Genomic DNA, 15556 nt, shown 5'->3' with positions numbered 1-15556 from the left:
ATCGTAGGAATGCGCAGGAAATGGACATTCACTCGCGGACAGTTGAGCTATTTGCTCAACTACTGCCCAGCAAAGGCCCACAAAACTCTTAAGCCTGGAAAAGCAGGCGTAGGGCCGCCTTTTACCAGCGTAAGGGTTAAAATAAATATTAAAATATAATTTTTAAAGTCATTTAAACATTCAAATTTCTTTAAACTTAGTTTAGGTTATTTGGGCCGCTTTAAAAATGTTTTTTCAAAACATGTTATTGTTTTAAATGTTTAATAACATTTTATTTTAATTCATTTTAAACGTGATGATTTTTTAATTAGGTTGTGTGAAAATGTATTTTTTATGTTTATGGAGATTCCGTACGTAAATGGAATTGCCATAAGCATAATGGGAATCCTCCTTTTTGGTTGGGCCGGCCCACGTGATTCCAGGGAGGCTTGCAAACCGCCTGTGCCCCTGGGATACATGGGCCTTTATGCAGGTGTGCGCCTGCAGGCCCAGGACCGCACGATTCGGAAGATACGGAGGCACCATACTGCATACTTTTCTTGCGGATCGGAGGCATTCGCCCGCGAGAAGCCTCCGACCACAATTTCAGGTCCTTGGTCAACTCCATGTTTGTCTACCTGTGACCCAGCCAGCAATCGGGTAGGTTTGTGGCAGAAAATGAGTGCGGTAAGACCCACTGCTAAGTGACTGTCCCGATTGTAACTTCCCTTCCCCTGTCCCCTCCGGGATTGGCACTGGCCGCTCCTTCCTGCCCACCATATGCAAAGTGATGGCAGGGGTCCCAGTCTTCCCCACTTCCTGCCACTTGCTAGCGCTGCCCATGTAGAGGTCGGCGGTAGGGCCCTTCAGTGGGAGCCTTGATCTTTGGGGAACTTCTGCACCTTTAAAGAAAGAATGGAGGACTTGGATTTATATGGAGCCTTTCACGACCACTGGACATCTCATAGAAACATAGAAACATAAAAAAATAGGTGCAGGCGCAGGCCATTCGGCCCTTCGAGCCTGCACCACTATTCAATATGATCATGGCTGATCATGCAACTTCAGTACCCCACTTCTGCCTTCTCTCCATACCCTCTGATCCCTTTAGCCGTAAGGGTCACATCTAACTCACTTTTGAATATATCCAACGAACTGGACTCAACAACTTTCGGTGGTAGAGAATTCCACAGGTTCACAATTCTCTGGGTGAAAAAGTTTCTCCTCATCTCGGTCCTATATGGCTTACCCCTTATCCTTAGATTGTGACCCCTGGTTCTGGACTTCCCCAACATCAGGAACATTCTTCCTGCATGTAACCTGTTCAATCCCGTCAGAATTTTATATTTGTCTATGAGATCTCCTCTCATTCTTTTAAATTCCAGTGAGTATAAGCTTAGTCGATCCAGTCTTTCTTCATATATCAATCCTGCCATCCCAGGAATCGGGTTATTTGTGTCTTCCTTAGTGAAGACAGAACCAAAGTATTTGTTCAATTGGTCTGCCATTTCCTTGTTCCCCATTATAAATTCACCTAATTCTGACTGCAAGGGACCTAATTTAGTCTTCACTAATCTTTTTCGCTTCACATATCTATAGAAGCTTTTGTAGTTAGTTTTTATGTTCCCGGCAAGTTTCCTCTCGTATTCTATTTTCCCCCTCCTAATTAAACCCTTAGTCCTCCTCTGCTGAATTTTAAATGTCTCCCAGTCCTCAGGTTTGCTGCTCTTTCTGGTCAATTTATATGCCTCTTTCTTGGATTTAACACTAGCCCTAATTTCCCTTGTTAGCCAAGGTTGAGCTATCTTCCCTGTTTATTTTTACACCAGACAGAGATGTACAATTGTTGTAGTTCATCCATGTGATCTTTAAATGTTTGCCATTGCCTATCTACCGTCAACCCTTTAAGTATCATTTGCCAGTCTATTCTAGCTAATTCATGTCTCATACCATCGAAGTTACCTTTCTTTAAGTTCAAGACCCTAGTCTCTGAATTAACTGTGTCACTCTCCATCTTAATGAATAATTTTACCATATTATGGTCACTCTTCCCTCAAGGGGCCTCGCATGACAAGATTGCTAATTCATCGTCTCTCATTACACAAAACCCAGTCTAGGATGGCCTGCTCACTCGTTGGTTCCTCGACATATTGGTCTAGAAAACCATCCGTTATACACTCCAGGAAATCCTCCTCCACAGTATTGCTACCAGTTTGGTTAGCCCAATCTATATGTAGATTAAAGTCTCCCATGATAACTGCTGTACCTTTATTGCACGCATCCCTAATTTCCAGTTTGATGCCATCCCCAACCTCACTACTGCTGCTTGGTGGTCTGTACACAACTCCCACTAACGTTTTCTGCCCTTTGGTGTTTCGCAGCTCTATCCATATAGATTCCACATCATCCAAGCTAATGTCCTTCCTTACTATTGTGTTAATCTCCTATTTAACCAATAATGCTGGCCCACCCCCTTTTCCTTTCTGTCTATCCTTCCTGAATAAAACACTTTACAGCCACTGAAGTACTTTTGAAATGTAGTCACTGTTGTAATGTGGGAAATGCGGCAGCCAAATTTCACATAATAAACTCCCACAAACAACAATGTGATAATGACCAGATAATCTGTTTTTGCTATGTTGATTGAGGGATAAATATTGACCAGAACATCGGGGATAACTCCCCTGCTCTTCTCCGAAATAGTGGCATGGGATCTTTTACGTCCACCTGAGAGGGCAGAGGGGACCTCCGTATAACGTCTCATCCAAAAGATGGCACCTCTGACAGTGCAGCACTCCCTCAGCACTGCACTGGTTTGTCAGCCTTTATGTGCTCAAGTTCCTGGAATGGGACTTGAACCCACAACTTTCTGACTCGGAGGCGATTGTGTTACGCACTGAGCCATGGCACACACTAAGGGTCCTTAAGACACTAAGGGCTAGAAGCTCCACTTTGGTGCTTATCGACCAAAAATGGGCATTATTTCCGGTGTGGGCGGTAAAAAAGAGTTTTCAGATCGCCAGCTTCTCGCCCATTCTCAAAGCATATCGTCTCCATTTTTGAAAATGGGCATTACTGCGAGCGATATGAAATGGGCGGTCGCGTTAAATTTTTTATGACCTTCTGCCGTAAAGTGTGGCCGTCCTTAGCAACGGTATGGCAACGCTCGATTCCCGCGATTCAGGAGGTCAAGGGTCATTATGACATGCGTAGAAGTGGAGACAGAGAGAGAGGGAGCTCAGAGGCACTGAAAGCATGTGTGGCTGTGGTGTGTGCTTGTCTGGCTGTTGTGGGAGGCACGAGGGAGATTCACCAGCAGAAAAAAGCCTACTAAGCACCAAGAACATAGTTGGCGCCGAGTTTTTGTCCAACAAATAAGATATAACATGGAAGGGATGGAGGAGGCCCTGGAGCTGGTAGCCAGGAACACTGGTGGCAGAGGGCTCCCAGTGGTCCCGGAGCAGGCACTGCACCCCAAGGTGCCGCACCCCCATTGCCAATCACACATGAGAGCCAGGAGCAACATCTTGCTTCTGGCTCGGAGCATGTTTCCACCTCTGGACCGTCCTCTCCCGTATCCGTCCAAGCAGCGGTTCGGCCGTCATCCCCCCCTCCCCCTCACCCAATGAAGCATCGCCTGAGGCACTCCTCAGCCAAGTGGCTTGGAGTCAGGTGGGGAAGGAGTGGAGGTGGAGAGGAGAAGCTGGGGCGCGGGCGGAAGGGTTGGTTTGTACAGAAATACTGATGATTTCAGACTAATGTTCAGTTCAAATGTTTTTTATTTAACAAAACCTTGTAGCGCAATGGCTCAGATAGCTGGTGATTCCTTAACATCAAAGGGTATAATTACACTTAACTTCAATCAGCTTAAACTTTAACTGTCACCAAGGTGATGTCCACCATTGATGTATGACCTGCACACCCAGCAGTGTATCAGCCTTGTAAATAACACCAACGTTCTTTCAGGCAAAGCGCTCATTGATGAGCTCCTGACCGTAAGGCTCGTGCAGCTATCATGCCACCATGGGCCTTTTCATGTGGTCTACGGGGGGGCGGGGGCATGGCTTCAGCATCAGTCAGATTGCCTGGGCCGATGTCAGCGTCCTCCCCTTCCTCTTTCTGGTGAGGTGGACTGTCAGACTCATTAGGCAATTCTTGTCCCCTCCTGATAGCCAAGTTGTGCAGCATGGAGCACACCACCACGAATTGAGCTACCTGCTCAGGGTGGTATTGGAGCTCGCCTCTTGAGTGGTCCAGACATCTAAAGCGCTGTTTCGGCACTCCAATGGTTTTATCCACGATATTGCGAGTTGCTCTGTGGCTCTCGTTGTATTGCCTCTCGGCTTCGGTGTGGGTGTCACGCAGGGGGGTCATCAGCCAGGTGGCGAGACCATATCCTTTGTCACGAAGCATCCAGCATTGACCTTGTGGCTGATTGTTAAACAAGCCAGATACAGTGCTCTCACGCAAGATGTGAGCATCATGGATGCTGCCCGGAAATTGAGCATTCACTGCCAGTATAATTTGCTGGTGGTTGACAACCAGTTGGACATTCAGTAGTGGAATCCCTTGCGGTTCCTGAAAAACCTCTGCATCCTGAAAAGGTGCCCGCATCGTGATGTGTGTACAGTCTATTGCTCCCTGCACCTTGGGGAAGTTTGCAATTCTGGAGAATCCTAGAGCCCTCTCACTCTGTGCCTCCCTGGTCATAGGGAAGCTGATCCTCCTGCGTGCTACAGGACTTCAGTGACCTGTCTAATGCAGCGATGCTGAGAAAGTCCACAAATGTTTCCAACTGTGGCCTGAAAAGAACCCGAGGCATAGAACGACAGTGCCGCGGTAGTTTTGACCTCGACAGACAGTGCAGTACTGATGGTGCTGGCAGGCTACAGATCTGCCCTTATCAGTTGGCATACCTCAGTGATAACCCCTTTGTGGAAGCACAATCTCCGAAGGCAGGTGGTGTCGGGCAAGTCGAGGTAAGAATGTTTCTCCTTGTACTTGTTGGGGGTGTAACGTCTGGTCCTCCTCATCCGTCTGTCACGTCTTACATTGGGCACAAAGCAGTGGAGTGTTCCTTCGGCGATGTCGAGTCTGCTGCATGTAATTGGTCACCAAGAGAGGGTGAGAAAGGACAGGCCCCATTGCAGTAGCGCTCTGTTTTCCACTGATGGGTCACAAACAAGGAATGTCCCGACGAAGACACCTATTAAATTCCAATCGGTCACTGTATGGTCAAGATGTTTGTAGAGATGTTCACATAAACTCCGACGACCTCCAGAGTACATCCGAACTCCGCTGAGGTTGAAGCACAGCAGCCTTTTAAAGGATGCGACATGTGATCTAGAACATGGCGTCCATAACGCTGTGATTAGTTCCGGTTAGTTCCACTTTTTGTGGGCGTTTTTTTGGGCGAGCGATATTGTGGGCGATATGTGCGAGGTGGTGAAATTGACGCTGGGATATCTCATGGCCGCTAGTTTCAGTAAATATGCTCTTTACGACATAAAACAGTGGGCGGGCGTTAATATTGAATCTCGGCGTTAAATCAGTGTGGAAAGTAATGCTGGGCGATATTATAGGTGTTGATTTCGCCCCAAAATATTGAGTGGACGGTAATATTTTTTCTCGCCGTTAAGCACATGGGGTAAGTAACGCTCTGCGATAAGTTCCTGAAAAATGCCCGTCAGTTTCAATTTTGTGCCAAAATGGGCGATATTTGGGCGTTATACGTCATTTTCAGCGGTAGAATGGGCATTAAGTGGGCTTTAGGCATGCAAAAAAAGTGGAAGTTCTAGCCCCAGGACTTTAAGGGTACTGCAGAGGAGTCCCTGCTACTGCACTGCTGCTCTTCTCAATCTTCCTCGCTGCCATGCTCCACCTCACAGTCAACAAGCTCCTCGCTGGCGTGGAACTAAACTACCAAACCAGTGGGAACCTGTTCAACCTTCGCCGTCTCCAGGCCAAGTCCAAGACAATCCCAACCTCTGTCGTCGAGCTACAGTACGCGGATGACGCCTGCGTCTGCGCACATACAGAGGCTGAACTCCAGGACGTAGTCGACGTATTTACTGAGGCGTACAAAAGCATGGGCCTTACGCTAAACATCCGTTAGACAAAGGTCCTCCACCAGCCAGTCCTCGCCGCACAACACTGCCCCCCCCAGTCATCAAGATCCACGGTGTGGCCCTGGACACCGTGGACCATTTCCCGTACCTAGGGAGCCTTTTATCAACAAGAGCAGACATTGACGACGAGATTCAACACCGCCTCCAGTGCAGCCTTCGGCCGGGTGAGGAAAAGAGTATTTGAAGATCAGGCCCTCAAAACTGCCACCAAGCTTATGGTCTACAGGGCTATAGCAGTAACACCTGCCCTCCTGTATGGCTCAGAGGCATGGACCATGTACAGTAGACACCAAGTTGCTAGAGAAATACCATCAACGATGTCTCCGCAAGATCCTACAAATCCCCTGGGAGGACAGATGCACCAACATTAGAGTCCTCTACTAGGCCAACATCCCCAGCATTGAAGCACTGACCACTCTTGATCAGTTCCGCTGGGCAGGCCATATTGTCCGCATGCCAGACACGAGACTCCCAAAGCAAGCACTCTACTCGGAACTCCTTCACGGCAAACGAGCAAAAGGTGGGCAGAGGAAACGTTACAAGGACACCCTCAAAGCCTCCCTGATAAAGTGCAATATCCTCACCGACACCTGGGAGTCCCTGGCCAAAGACCGCCCTAAGTGGTGGAAGTGCATCCGGGAGGGTGCTGAGCACCTCGAGTCTCATCGGCGAGACCATGCAGAAATCAAGCGCAGGCTGCAGAAAGAGCGTGCGGCAAATCTGTCCCACCGTCCCGTACCCTCAACGACTATCTGTCCCACCTGTGGCTCTCGTATTGGACTGTTCAGCCACCTAAGGACACATGTTAAGAGTGGAAGCAAGTCTTCCTCGATTCCGCCCTTGCACTGGCTGGCTCTGTCCAGGTGGTGGGAATTCCATTGGGAGCCTGTCTGAACCTTGACCCAGGAAGGCAGGTCCGGGTTGATTCGGAACTCCGTTCCGAAGAGGTGAATCCCTGCAAACATGTCCAGCCAGTTCAGAGCAGCAAAGATAAAAGATCTATGTAGCTAAACCAATAGAATACAAGTCAAGGGAACTATGATCAAACTATACAGTGCTCTGGTCAGACCATACCTTTAGTTCTGTGCCCTGTTCTGGTCACTGAGAAATAAGAGAGACATTCAAGTGATGGAGGCAAAAATCCTTAAGGCTAATCCCCTGTGTCAGAGGTCTGAGTTATCAGTCTGAAAAGGAGGCATTTGAGAAGTGAGATTATAGAGAGGGATGTATATGATAGTAAATGGTATGGTGTTGGATAAATTTGGATGAATGGAAAGGGTTAATCTGGGTGACAACAGTATTTGATGCAGTCTGCTAATATCTGTGTTTTGTTTATCTATGTATGATTGTAACTGCAAGTTTAGCTTTTCATTTGAGAAACATAATACAGTTTCCTTACAGTAGCTTTAAACCATAATACTTCGAAATAGCTGACCAATGTCTGGGGCGTTTGGAACAAAGCCTGCTTGCATTGAATGACACAGAATTTTACAGCGCAGAAACAGGCCATTCGGTCCAACAGGTCACGCTGGTGTTTATGCTCCACACGAGCTTCCTCCCACCTTAATTTGTCTAACCCTATCAGCATATCCTTCTATTCCTTTCTCCCTCAAGTACTCATCTTGCTTCCCCTTAAATGCATCGATGCGATTTGCTTCAACCACTCCATGTGTAGCGAATTCCACAATCTCACCACTCTCCTGAATTCCTTCTTGGATTTATTAGTGACTATCTTATATTTATGGCCTCTAGTTGAGAATTTCCCCGCAAGGGGAAATATGTTCACACGTCTACCTTATCAGTTCATCTCTCAGCCTTCTCTTTTCTAGTGAAAAGAGCCCCAGCGTGTTCAATCTTCCTGATACTTGTATGCTCCCAGTTCTGGTATCATATTTGTAAATCTTTTTTGCACTTACTCCAATGCTCCTATATCCTTTTTGCAATATGGAGACCAGAACTGTGCACAGTACTCCCAAGTGTGGTCTAACCAAGTTTCTATATAAATTTACAGAAAAGCTTTTAAACTCTCTTCCTCTAGAAATGAACCCTGGTGCTTTGTTTTCCTTTTTATTGCTTTGGTAACCTGCATTGCCTCTCTTAATTATTTGTGAATCTGTACCCCTAGATCACTTTCCCCTTTACCCCATTTACTTTCCAAGGAGTAGATGGCCTTCTTATTCCTCCTACTAAAATGCACCACCTCACACTTAATCGATGTTGAAATTTATTTGTAATTTATATACCCATTCTGTCAGTTAATGTCATGTATTTTGTCGCAGTATTAACGACACCCCCTAATTTGGTTTCATCTGCAAATTTTCACATTGTACTTCTGGCTCTCGAGTCCAAATAATGTCTTTCAGATGAGACATTAAACCAAGGCCCCGTCTGCTCTCTCAGGTGGGCGTAAAAGATCCCATGGCACTATTTCGAAGAAGAGCAGGCGAGTTATCCCTGGTGTCCTGGCCAATATTTATCCCTCAATCAACATAACAAAAACAGATTATCTGGTCATTATCACACTGCTGTTTGTGGGAGTTTGCTTTGTGCAAGTTGGCTGCTGCGTTTCCCACATTACAACAGTGACTACACTCCAAAAGTACTTCATTGGCTGTAAAGCACTTTGAGACATCTAGTGGTCGTGAAAGGTGCTATATAAATGCCAGTCTTTGGGCTGTATTTTCGGCTAATTTGCGCCCCGTTTAGCACCTGGGCGGGGCGCAAAAACAATTTTTTTTTGAGTGAAACAAGGCACACAAGAATTTGCGCCCAGGCAGAACTTTCGGCAATAGTTTTGCAGTGGCGCTAAAACTTGGCACCCGCCCACTGTTTTCACCGTTTGGATGGCGTAAATCGTCATGCATCGCTGCGCTAATGCCCCGAGTGGAATTTTTGAAACATATCACCGATTTAGTGTCTGCCCGGGAACTCGCCAGCAAATACCAGTCACACCCCAGGCGCTAACGGCGCCATCCTGGAAACGGAGGAGAAAGTCGGAATTCGGAGTGATTAAAATCATTGGGAGGGGAACGCTGCATTACTGCATACTTTTGATTGTGAAGTTTATGTAAGTTTATAGTTTTTAAGGACATTTTAAAAAATGGGGCTGTACTACGTCAGCCATTATTCCTGGCTGCTATATTTATATGGCGTCAAGCTGCAAAAAGGCTGATTGATGATCATTTTCAACATAATCAAAGAGGTCGCAGACGTATGGGGAGGAGGCCTTATCCCCAACGACTTTATAGGGAACACATGCAGCTCTCTGAGGCACAGTGCGTTGGACAGCTGCGCTTCTGAAAAGAAGTGCTGACAAGAGATATGCCAGCTCATACAGGCAGACCTATAGCCTACCAGCAGCAACAGGACTGCACTGCCCATCGAGGTGAAGGTGACTGTGGGACCTGCTCCCCGTGCCTCCGGCTCCTTTCAGGCCTCAGCGGAGGACATATGCTCCATCTCGCAGCATGCTACACATTGCTGCATTTGCCAGGTGACTACTCTACGCACGCAGGATGGACTTCACAAACTTCCCAATGACCAAGGAGGCCCAAAATAAGAGGGCTGTAGGTTTTGGATGATTTGCTGGCTTCACCAAGGTTCAGGGTACCCTTACTGTATGCACTTCGCCCTGCGAGCACCTTTACAGAATCCAGACCTTTACTGAAACGGAAAGGGATTCCACTCCATGAACGTACAGATCGTCTACGACCATACTCGGCGCATCATGGCAGTCAATGGCCAATATCCAGGTAGCATCCATGATGCTTTCATCTTGCGTGAGAGCAGTGTCTCAACGCATGTTCCAGCGTCAACCACGAGGCCAGAGCTGGATGCTCGAGGACAAAGGTTACGGCCTCGTCACTTGGCTCATGAGCCCCCTCCTCCGGAACCTTGCGACAGAAGCCGAGCATCGCTATAATGAGAGCCATGCAGCCACACGCAACATCGTCGAACAGACAATTGGAGTGCTCAAGCAGCGCTTCCGATGCCTGGACCACTCTGGAGGCTGCCTGCAATACTCCCCTCAGCAGGTCTCTGAGTTCATTGTGGTGTGCTGCATGCTACACAACTTAGCCATCATGAAGGGACAGGAATTACCAATGGGGACTGCAGGACCACCTCAGGAGAGAGGGTGGGTGGAGGAGGAGGAGGAAGAGGAGCCTGGTGAGGAACCCATGCCACCACCACCCCTATCACAACCTCAGGGGAGGGAGGCATCGTGGAGATTTCCCTGCTGCAAAAGCTTACGACAGCCGCTCATAATTAAACGGTTTGCTTGAAGAGTGAACGGCACGTTTCACCATTGCCTGGCCACTCTATCCCACCATGTTGACTATTCCCCCTCTTATTCTGCAAATGAGACACTGCACAGGAATGGATAAGGTGAACAAAAGAATTTCTGAAACTTTGTAAACTTTTTTATAATTTTGCCAACATCATTTGCAAATGTTGAAACTTTAAAATAACAAATTATCTGCATCCAGCAGTGTGATTAAACAACAACATAACCATCACCCCTGCCCCATTGTCTTTTACCATGGGCTTTCCCCCTCCCCTCCCCCCCCCCCCCCCCCCCTGTCTGCTCCTCATACCCAAAGTGGCACTATGATGGCGTGCAGCAAGGTTGTCATAGCGCTGCTGTGTTGTGGGGAGAGACAATGGAGACGCCTCCTGGGAAGACAGTGGACGAGCTCGTGACATGGAAGGCGCCGCTTCTGACTGGCGAGCGTCCTCATCGGGATCTCCAGTCACAGGTGGTGTGGGGGTGTGTCTGGGTGTCACACTGGGGAACTCAGAAAGGCTTCTCGCCACACTCTCCGGGACTCCAGTGTGACTGGTGGAGGCCACCAGCCTCTGGTGGGCAGTGATGGCCTCGCAGGTTTCGCGGCTCGCACCGACAATCTGCGACCCTCCCTCCGTTAAGGTCGCAGTAAGACTCTCGATGGTGGCGGGAATCCTACCCAGGACATCAAAGAGCTGACGGGTGAGCTGGATGCTGTCCCTGGACAGTCCCACCATGTCCAGTTCTGTGTCTGCCTGTCTGTCAGCAGACCGACTTTGCCGACTCACCCTCCGGAGAGATGGCCTATGGGATTCGACCCCAGAACTGCGTTGCTGCACGCCACTAGGCCCAGGAGCCTTGGAGGTCTCAAAACCCGGGAAAGTTGCATCATCCTCGGACGGGGTGTTTGCCGGTGGGGGAAAAAAGGTGTAGAATACATCTGACCCCCCCCCGGAGTTGGCTGCTCTGTGAATTCCTCTTCCTCCTTTTCCTCCTCCTCCTCCTCCACATGATGGTCTGATGTGGAGGGTTGACTCGAGGGATACGGCGCCTGTGACTGGTCATCTGGAAGTAGAAAGCAACAGACAACTGGTAAGCAGCAGGGGAGGGGGCAGGGTGACCTGAGTAAGGTCACATGGCACAGGCTCATTTGCAGGACCGCTGCTACTCCATTATATCAAGTCCAGAGACACTGCATCACATTGCCCCAACCCTAGTCCACAGACACTGCATCACATTGCCCCAACCCAGCCCAGGCAGTGTGCAGGACTTGCCCTCCCTATGCAAGCGGGAGTCAGCGTCATCACTAGCAGTTGCCTGACCTGAGATGCCAATGAGGCCTGCCGCTCATTCCTCCAGGTCTGTAAGTGGCAGGGTCTGAGGCGGACCGCCGCCTGTTTGCACCTGTTCGCAGCGGTTATGGGACTTCTTTGCCTGCAAAGATAAAAATGGGAATGGGAGGGTCCTTCTGCTCTCGTGGCACACACAGCCACCAAAGCACTTATACGATACTGTCTGAATGTAATACAATCCTCCTGTTTAATGGCATTGGAAGCACGTGGTTCATCAGGAGGACATCAACGTGCGGAAACATCTTATGAGATCTCAGAAAGCAATCTTAATAATGTGTAAAGATCATTCATGGCAAATAGGGTGCCACACTAAGCCTACCTATGCGTCATGCATTTTAGGAGGCAGCCCACAGAGTACTGAGAGACAGCAACAGCATGAGAACAAATAGTATGTCAGATTTATAATTGAAGTAATGAAGGAGTGCATCAATAAAAATTGTACTCACTCTAACGATCCTCGAAAGGTCATTAAACGTTTCCCGGCACTGCTTCCCACTCCTGGCCACTGTGTCTGAGGCGGAGACCTGCTCAGCAATCTCCATATCCTGTTAAAAATGGGTGGCAGGATTCTAGATCCACCCCTTCTGTGTAATTTCTGCCATCTCCTCTCCACAACCTCCACAAGAGCTTCGTTAGCCTCTTGTCTAGCACACTGTCTGCTATCCTCCTCCTCCTCCTTCATCTCCATCCTCAAAATTGAATAATAAAATGGCTGATTCAGCCCTGGGTGTACTGCGCATGTGTGTGGCCGCACCCTGCATTAGTGTTTGTGATCGGACAGCAGACCAGAAGTGTGGGAAGAAAAAAAAAATTCCCGCATGTGCAGAACGGCCGATTTTTTTTTTTTAGGGCCGGAACTTTCGGCTCCGCTGCACAAATTCTGTGGTGCGACGCTGGAGTTAGTGCTAACACGTGTCGTGAACTTTCATTTGACGAAAGTTGCGTGCTCTGGCGCTAACGCTAATCCGGCACTAAAGTTTTTATTTCGCCGCGATTTGCGCCCAGAAACGGGCGAAATTGCAAAAAGCTGAAAATCCAGACCATTCTTTATGTAAATGGTGAGCAACAGTGGAACGCTACGTCCCACGATTCCGTCAGTCTGAGTGAGTACCTTTAACCTATACTCTCTGTTTTCGAGAACAGATCAAGTAGTGTGCATCTGCTTCTGAGGTGAAATGCCAAGGTTGGATGCATGAAAGGGATCTTTGGACATGACTCCTAAAGTTGAATGGCCATCAGAAAGGGAAACAATATTCCGGATGAAAAGTAGTTGATGTTTGCCAGTGATAATTGCAGGGACATCAGCAGCAAAGGGGTTGCCATCTGCTCCGACAAGTGTAATAACATTCATGTGAAAGGCTTGGGCAGCAAAAGAGAGTTGCAGTAGAGCTGTCACGTAGCAGTGATAATAAAGGGTGTAGAGGAAGAGAGTCTACACCTCGATGGGGATGCCACGATGAATCCTCCACCGGGGAATGCAAACCTTGTTTGGCGTAGTACCCAGGACAGAGATAATCACTGTGTCCTGTTGGTAAGCTTGCCCCATAGTGGGAATGTAGTGCAGTGTCTTCTTACTGTTATGCTCCTGTTGCTGCTTTGCTAGTATATTTGAAGTCACATCAATAAAGATGAAATTGATTTATTTTAAATACACACATTTATGTGCGACAGGCCTGAACCCAAATGATATTTAGAGACACGGTGACACTGCACATTATTTGGCAAATACTGGTTAATCTGGAATACTATTTTAAATTTAACAGTGGGAGTAGACAAGGGGGGCACAGGCTCAAACTAGTAAAAGATAACTTTAGAACTGAGATTGGGAGGTTCTTCATTCAGAGAGACTGATAAACACTTGAAATGAACGTCAGAGCACAGTGGCACAGGTGAAAACAACAACAACTTGTATTAATATAGCGTCTTTTACTTAGTGAAATGTTCCAAGTTGCTTCACAGGAGTATTATGCGATAAATATTTGTCACCGAATCGCATAAGTAGAAATTAGTGAAGGTGACCAAAAGCTTGGTCAAAGAGGTATGTTTTAAAGAACATCTTGACAGAGAACAGAGAGACAGAGAGGTTTAGGCAGGGAGTTCCAGAGGCTTGGGGCCTAAGCAACAGAAGGCATGGCCACCGATGGTTGAGCGATTTTAATCAGGGATGCTCAGGAGGCCAGAATTAGAGGAGCGCAGACATCTTCGGAGGTGGGGTGGGGGGGGGGGGGGCAGTGGTGCGGGGGGTGGTAGTTGTGAGGATGGATGGGATTACAGAGATAGGGAGAGGCAAGGCAATGGAGGGATTTGAAAATAAGGTGGAGAATTTTGAAATTGAGAGGTTGCTTAACTGGAAGTCAGTGTAGGTCAGCGGGCACAGGGTTGATGGGTGAGCGGAACTTGGTGCGAATTAGGACACGGGTAGCCGAGTTTTGAATCACCTCTAGTTTACGTCGGGTAGAATGTGGGAGGCCAGCCATGAGTGCGTTGGAATAGTCAAGTCTAGAGGTAACAAAGGCATTGATGGGGGCTTCAACAGCGAAAACCTTGCATCATTGAAGAAACAATAAGATGTTGCAGTGACCAGAGTGTAGCGTTGCTGTGGATGGATGTATTAAGAAGGGCTGAATGTCCTTCCTCACCCATGGGCATCTTTTGAAATTTGTCACCTCCGATTGGTGTGACTTGGCCTCTTGGAGGGCTCTCGCACCTCACGGCCTTCGAGTGCTTTGTGGTCTTCTGAGTTATACTGTCACTGGTGCATTAATAACCAAAACCACTTTGCATTGACACACGAGGGCTGATTTTAACCATGCTCATCCAGTGGAAAATGGGCAATTAAAATGGCTGCAGCGGTTTGCCCCCTGTGATCCAGCTGCCATCCAGCTGCCATTTTAACCTACTCTTGAGCAGGTGGGTAGGACACCAGCTGGAAAGATGGTTCGGTCCTTCTTTAAATATGCAGATTGGGGCTCCAATTACGTCATTGTGACCCAAGTATACTATTAACTCGAAGTCTGCTATGGGAAGCCCTTGTAGGCCAACCTGGTGGCCTGCAGGTCTGAGGCCAGAAGAGGCTCGAAGGTAAGTAATTTTAAGTTTTTCTTTGTTTTCTTGTGGACCACACAGGAACAGGAATGCATGCCACCGACTCCATCCCCCGCCTTGGCCACTGTCTCGGGCTGAACCAGACTGTTCGCAACCTTGGCATACTATTTGACCCTGAGCTGAGCTTCCGACTTCATATCCTCGCCGCCGTAAATGATTGCTGTCTTCCGCCTCCATAACATCGTCCGTCTCTGCCCTTGCCTCAGCAACTTGGCAGATAAGGAACAGGAGTAGGGCATTCAGGCCGTCGTGTCTGCTCTGCCCATCAATTAAGATCCTGGCTGATCTGCACCTCCACTACATTTACCTGCCTTTGCTCCATATCCCCTGATATCGTTACCTGAAATCTACCTATCTCAGTCTTGAAAGGTCCAATTGACCCATCGTCCACAGCCTTTTGAGGGAGCGAGTTCCTCGATTTCTATTGTCCTCTGTGTGGAAAAAGTGAATCTTGAATGGCCTAGCTCTAATGTTAAGGTTATGGCCCCTTGTTCTTGATTCCTCCACTGGAGAAAATCATTTCTATCAAACATTCTCTCAACATTTTAAAGATCTTGATCAGATCACCCATCACTTTTCTATATTCCAGGGAATATAAGCCAGGTTTATGCAACCAGTCCTCAAGATTTAGCCCTCTGAGTCATGGTATCTGTAGAATATGCACTGCTTGCTCTCCCAAGGCAAAACATATTCTTCCTGAGGTTGGT

The 15556-nt window shown here is 47.9% G+C and overlaps 1 protein-coding gene across 6 annotated transcripts in view; it reads left to right on the top strand.

Annotated features, from left to right (window-relative positions):
• The window catches only part of prmt3 (protein arginine methyltransferase 3), a 323649-nt gene that overhangs the window by 1152 nt on the left and 306941 nt on the right, over window positions 1-15556 (top strand). The gene's annotated exons all lie outside the window — the stretch shown is intronic.

This window comes from Pristiophorus japonicus, chromosome 14 (assembly GCF_044704955.1).
Source record: "Pristiophorus japonicus isolate sPriJap1 chromosome 14, sPriJap1.hap1, whole genome shotgun sequence".
In the NCBI taxonomy this organism is placed as follows: Eukaryota; Metazoa; Chordata; class Chondrichthyes; family Pristiophoridae; genus Pristiophorus; species Pristiophorus japonicus.
Note: the sequence above shows the minus strand (reverse complement) of the source record. Positions and strands in the feature narration are given on the sequence as shown.